Consider the following 8,126-nt stretch of genomic DNA (forward strand, 5'->3'; position numbering starts at 1 on the left):
ATGCTATCTTCATCGTTGTCGATCGTCTTTCCAAGGTAGCCCATTTCTTACCTGTTCGTGAGAGTATAACTGCTAGTCAGTTAGCAGACTTGTACATCTCCCGAATAGTGTCTCTCCATGGTGTTCCTTTGGAAATTAACTCGGATCGAGGGAGTCTTTTGACCTCTCGATTTTGGGAAAGTTTCCAAAATGCTATGGGAACCCACCTTTCCTTTAGCACCGCTTTTCACCCTCAATCAAGTGGTCAAGTAGAACGCGTCAACCAGATCCTAGAAGACATGCTTCGAGCCTCTGTTATCTCATTCGGAATGGAATGGGAGAAATGCCTTCCATTTGCCGAATTTGCTTACAACAACAGCTATCAATCTAGCTTGGGTAAAGCCCCTTTTGAAGTTCTCTATGGACGACGGTGTCGAACACCCCTTAATTGGTCAGAAACCAGGGAAAGACAATTCTTTGGCCCGGATATGATCCAGGAAGCAGAAGAGCAAGTTCGCATCGTTCGTGAAAAGTTGAAAACAGCCCAATCTCGTCAAAAGAGTCAATATGACCGAAAACATAAGGCTATGACTTTCGAGGTTGACGAGAAGGCTTACCTTCGGGTTACTCCTCTGAAGGGAACCCATCGTTTCGGTATCAAAGGCAAATTGGCTCCCCATTACATTGGACCTTTTCGTATTCTCGCTAAACGAGGAGAAGTTGCCTACCAGTTGGAACTACCTTCGCATCTCTCCAGAGTCCATGATGTCTTCCACGTTTCTCAACTCAGGCGTTGCTTCTCGGATCCTATCCGTGGAGTGGACCACGAAACGCTTGATCTCCAAGATAATCTCACGTATCGAGAGTACCCCATTCGTATCCTCGATCAGGCCGAGCGTACCACTTGACGTCATAATATCAAGTTTCTCAAAGTTCAATGGTCGCACCATTCTGAGGATGAAGCAACTTGGGAATGGGAGGATCGTCTTCGACTCGAGTATCCCGCCTTCTTTCCGGAGGAAACCAAATCTCGGGACGAGATTCTTTTGAGTGGGGGTGAGTTGTCACACCCTAGCTAGTTCATGCATTAGAGTGTTGCATCATGTCTATTCTTTCATCAGAAACCTGAAATGGGGATGACAGAACCCCCAGCCCCCTCTGAAACCAACTAGGGTTTACTAAAAACTTTTTCAATGAACCTGAAATGCCCTTCTAAAATGCCCATCATTTTTGTCTTGGTTCAGAACCTCTGCCAAAAGTGGTGCACATTTTCCTAGGCCATCTTAGGGTCTTTGAATTAAATCATAGATATTTGAATTTGGTCATTTAAAATTATATAAAATATTTCAAATGCTCAAATATCTCCAAACTAAAATGTTTCATGTTGGAAATAATCCAACTATGGACCAGGAGTAGTTTGGTGATTTTAGGAGTTGCCTAAGTATTTTTAATAATTCAACAAAGTTGCAGAGGAATTAAAAAAACAGAAAACAGGAGAAATAACAAAAAACTTACCTGGCGCCCAGCACCCGGCCCACCTGCCGGCCCAGCCCAGCGCCGCGCCAGCGAGCTGCTTGCCGGCCAGGAAGGCAGGCAGGTGCCCGACGGCGGCCGCAGCATGCGCCACGCAGCTGGCCGTCGCCCTGCTTCACCTCCTCGCCGCGTTGCTGGATGGATGAACTCCACGCCGAGCCGTGAACCCCCAGGACAGCTCCATTCTCCCCCAACTCCTCTCTCTCGCGCTCCCCCGCCATGGCCGACGCCATCGCCGCCACCCCCTCGCCGTAGCCACGCCATTCGTCAACCCCACGCCGTGCCGCCGTGTCCAGGAGCTCCGCCACCCTCCTCTCCTTCGAGCAAGCCGAGCCCCGAGCGCTCGCAAGGCCCGAGTCCACCGCATCGACCTCGACCGAACCGCCGTCGCCGGAGATCCCCTTCAACACCGTCGTTGCTCCGGCCTGTCCCCGGCCGCACCAAGTGCTTCGTCGAACTCCCCGTGAGCTTAACCATCTTCCCCTCCCTTCTTTTCTTGCTCCCGAGCTGTGTAGCGACCTCCCGGAGCTCAACCGCACCCACCGCCGCGGAGCTCGTCGCCGACGTGCTCCCGGTCACCCTCCGGCCACAACTTGGTGTCCATCATGCTCACCACGTCATGTAGCACCTAACCAGCTACTCCCCGCACCTCACCGACCCCTCTAGCGTCAAGTTCGCCTTTGGCCGAACTCCGGTGGCTGCCAAAGTCGTCACCGGCGCCAACTCCGGCCATCCCGACCCCAACGGACTCCACCAAGAGATGCGGCTCCTCCTCAGCTCCACTCCGATGGCCTCCGTGACTCGTTTGGTTGCTGGAACGGCCAAAACCACTTCCGCCGCCGCGTCGGGCTCGCCGGCGGCTAAACGCCGGTGCAACCGACCTGGTTTTGACCGCGGGTGGGCCCTGGTTGACCCCGATGAGTCAATGACAGGTGGGGCCCAGCCCTGTTAACTAAATAGGGTTAGTTTTAATTAAACTTTAACTAAACTAATTACCCTGACACCCTGGACCCACAGTCAGGTTTGACCTGGACGTCTCCATTGACCCTGACGTCATCCTGACGCATGGCTGACGCAATAAATTAATTTCTGGATTTATTCTAATATAGGAAATTCCAGAATATAGTTTAAACTTCAAAAATTCATAACATTTAATCTGTAACTCCAAATCAGACAAGTTATATATGAAAAATGATCAGAAAAATCCAATCTATCCATCTGTACTGTTTTCATGCATGATTAAACAAGTTAACTTGCTGTTGAATGCAGAACAAGATAAAACACTTTAAAGGGCCATGTATGAGTTTGAAATTTGAATCTTTGATTCAAATTGGTTCAAACCCTTCTGGTCTTAGTTGCATTAGCCCAACACACTCATATTGCCATGTTTCATGCATGCATCATATTGTCGCACATTGTTTGGTGATGGCTGTGTATCGGTGTTCTTTGCGGCAGGTTCCGCCTCCGACGAGTACAGTGATTACCCTAGCGAAGAACCATATCAGTGCATCGAACAATCAGGCAAGCAACCAACCATTTGATCATATCGATGCAATCCCATGTTCTCGCTCCTGCTCTCTTTTACTGCATTAAGACAACGCGTTTCAAACTGCTGTGTGCTACGGTAGTTGAACCCATTTCCTCTGCATGACCTGTCATTGCCACAATAACTAGATGAAACCCACTAGCATGTGTAGGAGTTGATTGAGCCATATGTATGTGTTGTTCCGACCTTGCTATGCCTGCTATGCTTAGAGTCGTGCCAGGTGTGGTTCATCTGGGTGATGGGCTAGAGTGAAATGATTATGTCAGTAATGAGAGTGGTGTGGTGAACACGATTTGGTAAAGGTATCGATGAGAGGCCATGTAGGAGTACATGGTGGGTTGTTTCATTGAAGCCGACCTTAAGCACTGAGATCTGTATGTGTGATTTAAGATACAGCTACTACCATGCATTGGGCCCTGAAATATGACCCCGCTCGACTTCTTATTCACCCTAGCTCTCTGTCCAGGAGTTGCAAGTAGTTTCTGGTGTTTGTAGCCTACTGGAGGCCGTGGACAGCGCTGACCGTAGGGGTGGGCTGTGATGCGGTAGGTACGTGGCACGGTGTATCGAATACCCGTTAGGTATCTCGAGAACCCTGTACACATCGTTCGGGGCCGTATGGGAAACCTCGGCCGGACTCCCTGCGGATGGAACCTGGATAGGCGATAAACCTGGATTGGAGACTTAGGTGTTTAGGTAGGTCGTGGTCTACACCCACGTCGGCTTTCGCTTGAAGTCTGCCGAGCACATGTCGCGTGCAGACGCTAAGTGGTGGAAACATGTATGAAGAAGTACACCCCTGCAGGGTTATCATGATCTATTCGAATAGCCGCGTCCGCGGTAAAGGACTACTTGGTTGCCTATACAGTTCATAGACAAGTAAATGGAAACTACTAAAAGCCTCAAGATAAGTGTGAGTGCCGAGGATGGCTCTTCCGTAGGAAGATGGAGGTGGATCCTCGGTAGTGTATTGAAGTGGTGAGTAGTGGACTCGTGTGCGCAAAACCATTTCAAGCTGGAGTCTCGTAGGATAGCCTAGCCAAGAGTCAAAGCTGGCTTGCTGCAATAACTCCACCAACCCTTCTTGATAATGTGCATGTATGTAGGATCTGATGTAAGTCTTGCTGAGTACTTTTGTACTCATGTTGCTATAATTTACATTTTTACAGAAGACGCTGCAACCCCTTCTGATGGGTTGTTCGTAGACGTTGACATCAATGAGTAGGCTAAGGCCCAGGTGGTGATCCTGAGCTTGTGAAGGACCACGTAGTATAGCTAGGCTTTCCAAGCCTCTTTTATTTTACTAGTTGTCTGTACCCAGACAAGTTACTTCCGCTGCTAGTTTGTATGACTGTATGACTTGAATGCTGGGTCGTGTGACCCGTACCTATGTGTATGTTATGTATGGCTCTCTGAGCCTTAAATAAAGTACTTGTGTCATAGAGTCATGTTGTGATGCCTTGTTGTATTTGCACATATCGAGCATACTGTGTGTATGATTGAAATGCTTGGTATGTGTGGGATCTGACTATCTAGTTGTTTATCTTTAGTAGCCTCTCTTACCGGGAAATGTCTCCTAGTGTTACCACTGAGCCATGGTAGCTTGCTACTACTCCGGAACACTTAGGCTGGCCGGCATGTGTCCTTCTTCGTTCCTGTGTCTGTCCCTTCGGGGAAATGTCACGCATTGAGTACCGGAGTCCTGTTAGCCCGCTACAGCCCGGTTTACCGGAGTCCTGCTAGCCCAGTGCTACAGCCCGGACCCACTTGCTGATGACCGACACGTTCGTTGCTGGGTCATGGATGCCTGTCCCTGTAAGTCTGTGCCACTTTGGGTTTACGACTAGCCATGTCAGCCCGGGCTCCTTATCATATGGATGCTAGCGACACTATCATATACGTGTGCCAAAAGGCGCAAACGGTCCCGGGCAAAAGTAAGACGACACCCGTGGGAATACTGTGCGTGAGGCCGCAAAGTGATATGAGGTGTTACATGCTAGACCTATGTGGCATCGAGTCGGGGTCCTGACATTATTATTCTAGGGAATTGTTCCATACCATTCCTTAGTGCAAATTAAAATTTAATATTGCCTTCTTTCATATAAATCACGACACCAATAGTACGTAAAAATGGTCTGCCAATTATAATTGGACAAGACAGATTGCAATCAATATCAAGAAAAATAAAATATATGGGCACATAATTCCTATTTGCAAGAATAAGAACATCATTAATTCTTCCATAGGCTTTTTAATAGTAGAATCCGCCAAGTCCAAATTTAAAGAACATTCTTCAATATCGGTAAGACCAAGCACATCACATAAAGATTTCGAAATTGTAGAAACACTAGCACCCATGTGATGCCCCCGATTCAATCGTACACTAATCATGCACGCAAATGTGTACGATCAAGATCAGGGACTCACGGGAAGATATCACAACACAACTCTACAAATAAAATAAGTCATACAAGCATCATAATACAAGCCAGGGGCCTCGAGGGCTCGAATACAAGTGCTCGATCATAGACGAGTCAGCGGAAGCAACAATATCTGAGTACAGACATAAGTTAAACAAGTTTGCCTTAAGAAGGCTAGCACAAACTGGGATACAGATCGAAAGAGGCGCAGGCCTCCTGCCTGGGATCCTCCTAAACTACTCCTGGTCGTCGTCAGCGGGCTGCACGTAGTAGTAGGCACCTCCGGTGTAGTAGTCGGCGTCGACGGTGGCGTCTGGCTCCTGGACTCCAGCATCTGGTTGCGACAACCAGGTAGAAGGGAAAGGGGAAAAAGAGGGAGAAAAGCAACCGTGAGTACTCATCCAAAGTACTCGCAAGCAAGGAGCTACACTACATATGCATGGGTATATGTGTAAAGGGCCCTATCGGTGGACTGAACTGCAGAATGCCAGAATAAGAGGGGGATAGCTAATCCTGTCGAAGACTACGCTTCTGGCAGCCTCCGTCTTGCAGCATATAGAAGAGAGTAGATTGAAGTCCTCCAAGTAGCATCTCCAAGTAGCAACTCCAAGTAGCAACTCCAAGAAGCATCGCATAACATAATCCTACCCGGCGATCCTCCCCTCGTCGCCCTATGGAAAATCGATCACCGGGTTGTCTGTGGAACTTGGAAGGGTGTGTTTTATTAAGTATCCGGTTCTAGTTGTCATAAGGTCAAGGTACAACTCCAAGTCGTCCTGTTACCGAAGATCACGGCTATTCGAATAGATTAACTTCCCTGCAGGGGTGCACCACATAACCCAACACGCTTGATCCCATTTGGCCGGACACACTTTCCTGGGTCATGCCCGGCCGCGGAAGATCAACACGTCGCAGCCCCACCTAGGCAAAACAGAGAGGCCAGCACGCCGGTCTAAACCTAAGCGCACAGGGGTCTGGGCCCATCGCCCATAGCACACCTGCACGTTGCGTGGGCGGCCGGAAGCAGAACTAGCCCCCTTAATACAAGAGCAGGCTTACGTTCCAATCCGGCGCGCGCCGCTCCGTCGCTGACGTCTGAAGTGCTTCGGCTGATACCACGACGTCGGGATACCCATAACTACTCCCGCATAGATGGTTAGTGCGTATAGGCTCATAGCCAACTCAGATCAAATACCAAGATCTCGTTAAGCGTGTTAAGTATCCGCGAACGCCGAACAGGGCCAGGCCCACCTGTCTCCTAGGTGGTCTCAACCTGCCCTGTCGCTCCACCACAAAGTAACAGTCGAGGGCCGTCGGGAACCCAGGCCCACCTCTACCGGGATGGAGCCACCTGTCCCTTCAGCCCCCTCATCAGAATCACTTGCGGGTACTCATCGAGCTGACCCGACTTTAGTCACCGTGTGTATAGTATGTATGTATGTATAGTATATACCCGTGATCACCTCCCGAGTGATCACGGCCCAATAGTATAGCAAGGCAGACTGACAAGAATGTAGGGCCAATGATGATAAACTAGCATCCTATACTAAGCATTTAGGATTGCAGGTAGGGTATCAACGACTGTAGCAACAATGACAGGCTATGCAACAGAATAGGAGTAACCGAACAGTAACATGCTACACTACTCTAATGCAAGCAGTATAGAAAAGAATAGGCGATATCTGGTGATCAAGGGGGGGGGCTTGCCTGGTTGCTCTGGCAAGGAGGGGTCACCAACTCCGTAGTCGAACTGGGGGTCGCCGGCAGTCTCGAGGTCTAGCGGAAAGAAGTAACGGAGGGGGAACACAATATATAATGGAGCAATCAAAGCAACACAAAGCATAACATGGTGATACGCGGTGCTAGGGGTGACCTAACGCAGTAGGAGGTGATACCGGTGAAGGGGGAAAACATCCGGGAAAGTATCCCCGGAGTTTCGCGTTTTTGGACGGATGAACCGGAGGGGAAAAGTTGCATGTTTGCTATGCTAGGGATGGGTGGCGGACGAACGGGCTGCGTATCCGGATTCGTCTCGTTGTTCTGATCAACTTTCATGTAGAAAGTATTTTCATCCGAGTTACGGATTAAAAGATATGATTTTCTAAAGATTTAATCATTTTCTGATTTTAATTATTTATTTAAATTCAACGTTATCCAAAACAGTATTTGCTGACGTCATCATGACGTCATCATGACGTCAGCAGTCAACAGAGGTGTTGACTGGTCAACTGACGTGTGGTTCCCACTAGTCATTGACTGTTTAGTCTAATTAGTGTTTAACTAATCTAACTACTGTTTAATTAAACTAATTAGTTAGTTAGGTTAATGTAATTATGATTAATTAACTTAATTAATTCCTTAATTAATTAATTAATTAAATTATTATTATCTATTTATTTATTTTATATATTATTTTTAATTCCTTTTTTTAACAAAACGTTCTGGGGCTGGGGCCCCCATGTCAGTGGCCCCAGGGGGCCTTAACGGGTGTGGGCGCATGGGCGCGCGGGTGCAGGAGGCTACGGGGCGCCCGTTAGCGGGCCGAGCCCCTGACCCAACGCAGCAGGGCACCGGCCAGGGGAGTCGTCGGCCGCGGCGGCCGGAGCGGCCGGAGCCGGGCGTCGATGGAGAGGGGTTGGCCGCGGCGC

The sequence above is a fragment of the Triticum aestivum genome, chromosome 1B, assembly GCF_018294505.1.
Source record: "Triticum aestivum cultivar Chinese Spring chromosome 1B, IWGSC CS RefSeq v2.1, whole genome shotgun sequence".
NCBI lineage: Eukaryota > Viridiplantae > Streptophyta > Magnoliopsida > Poales > Poaceae > Triticum > Triticum aestivum.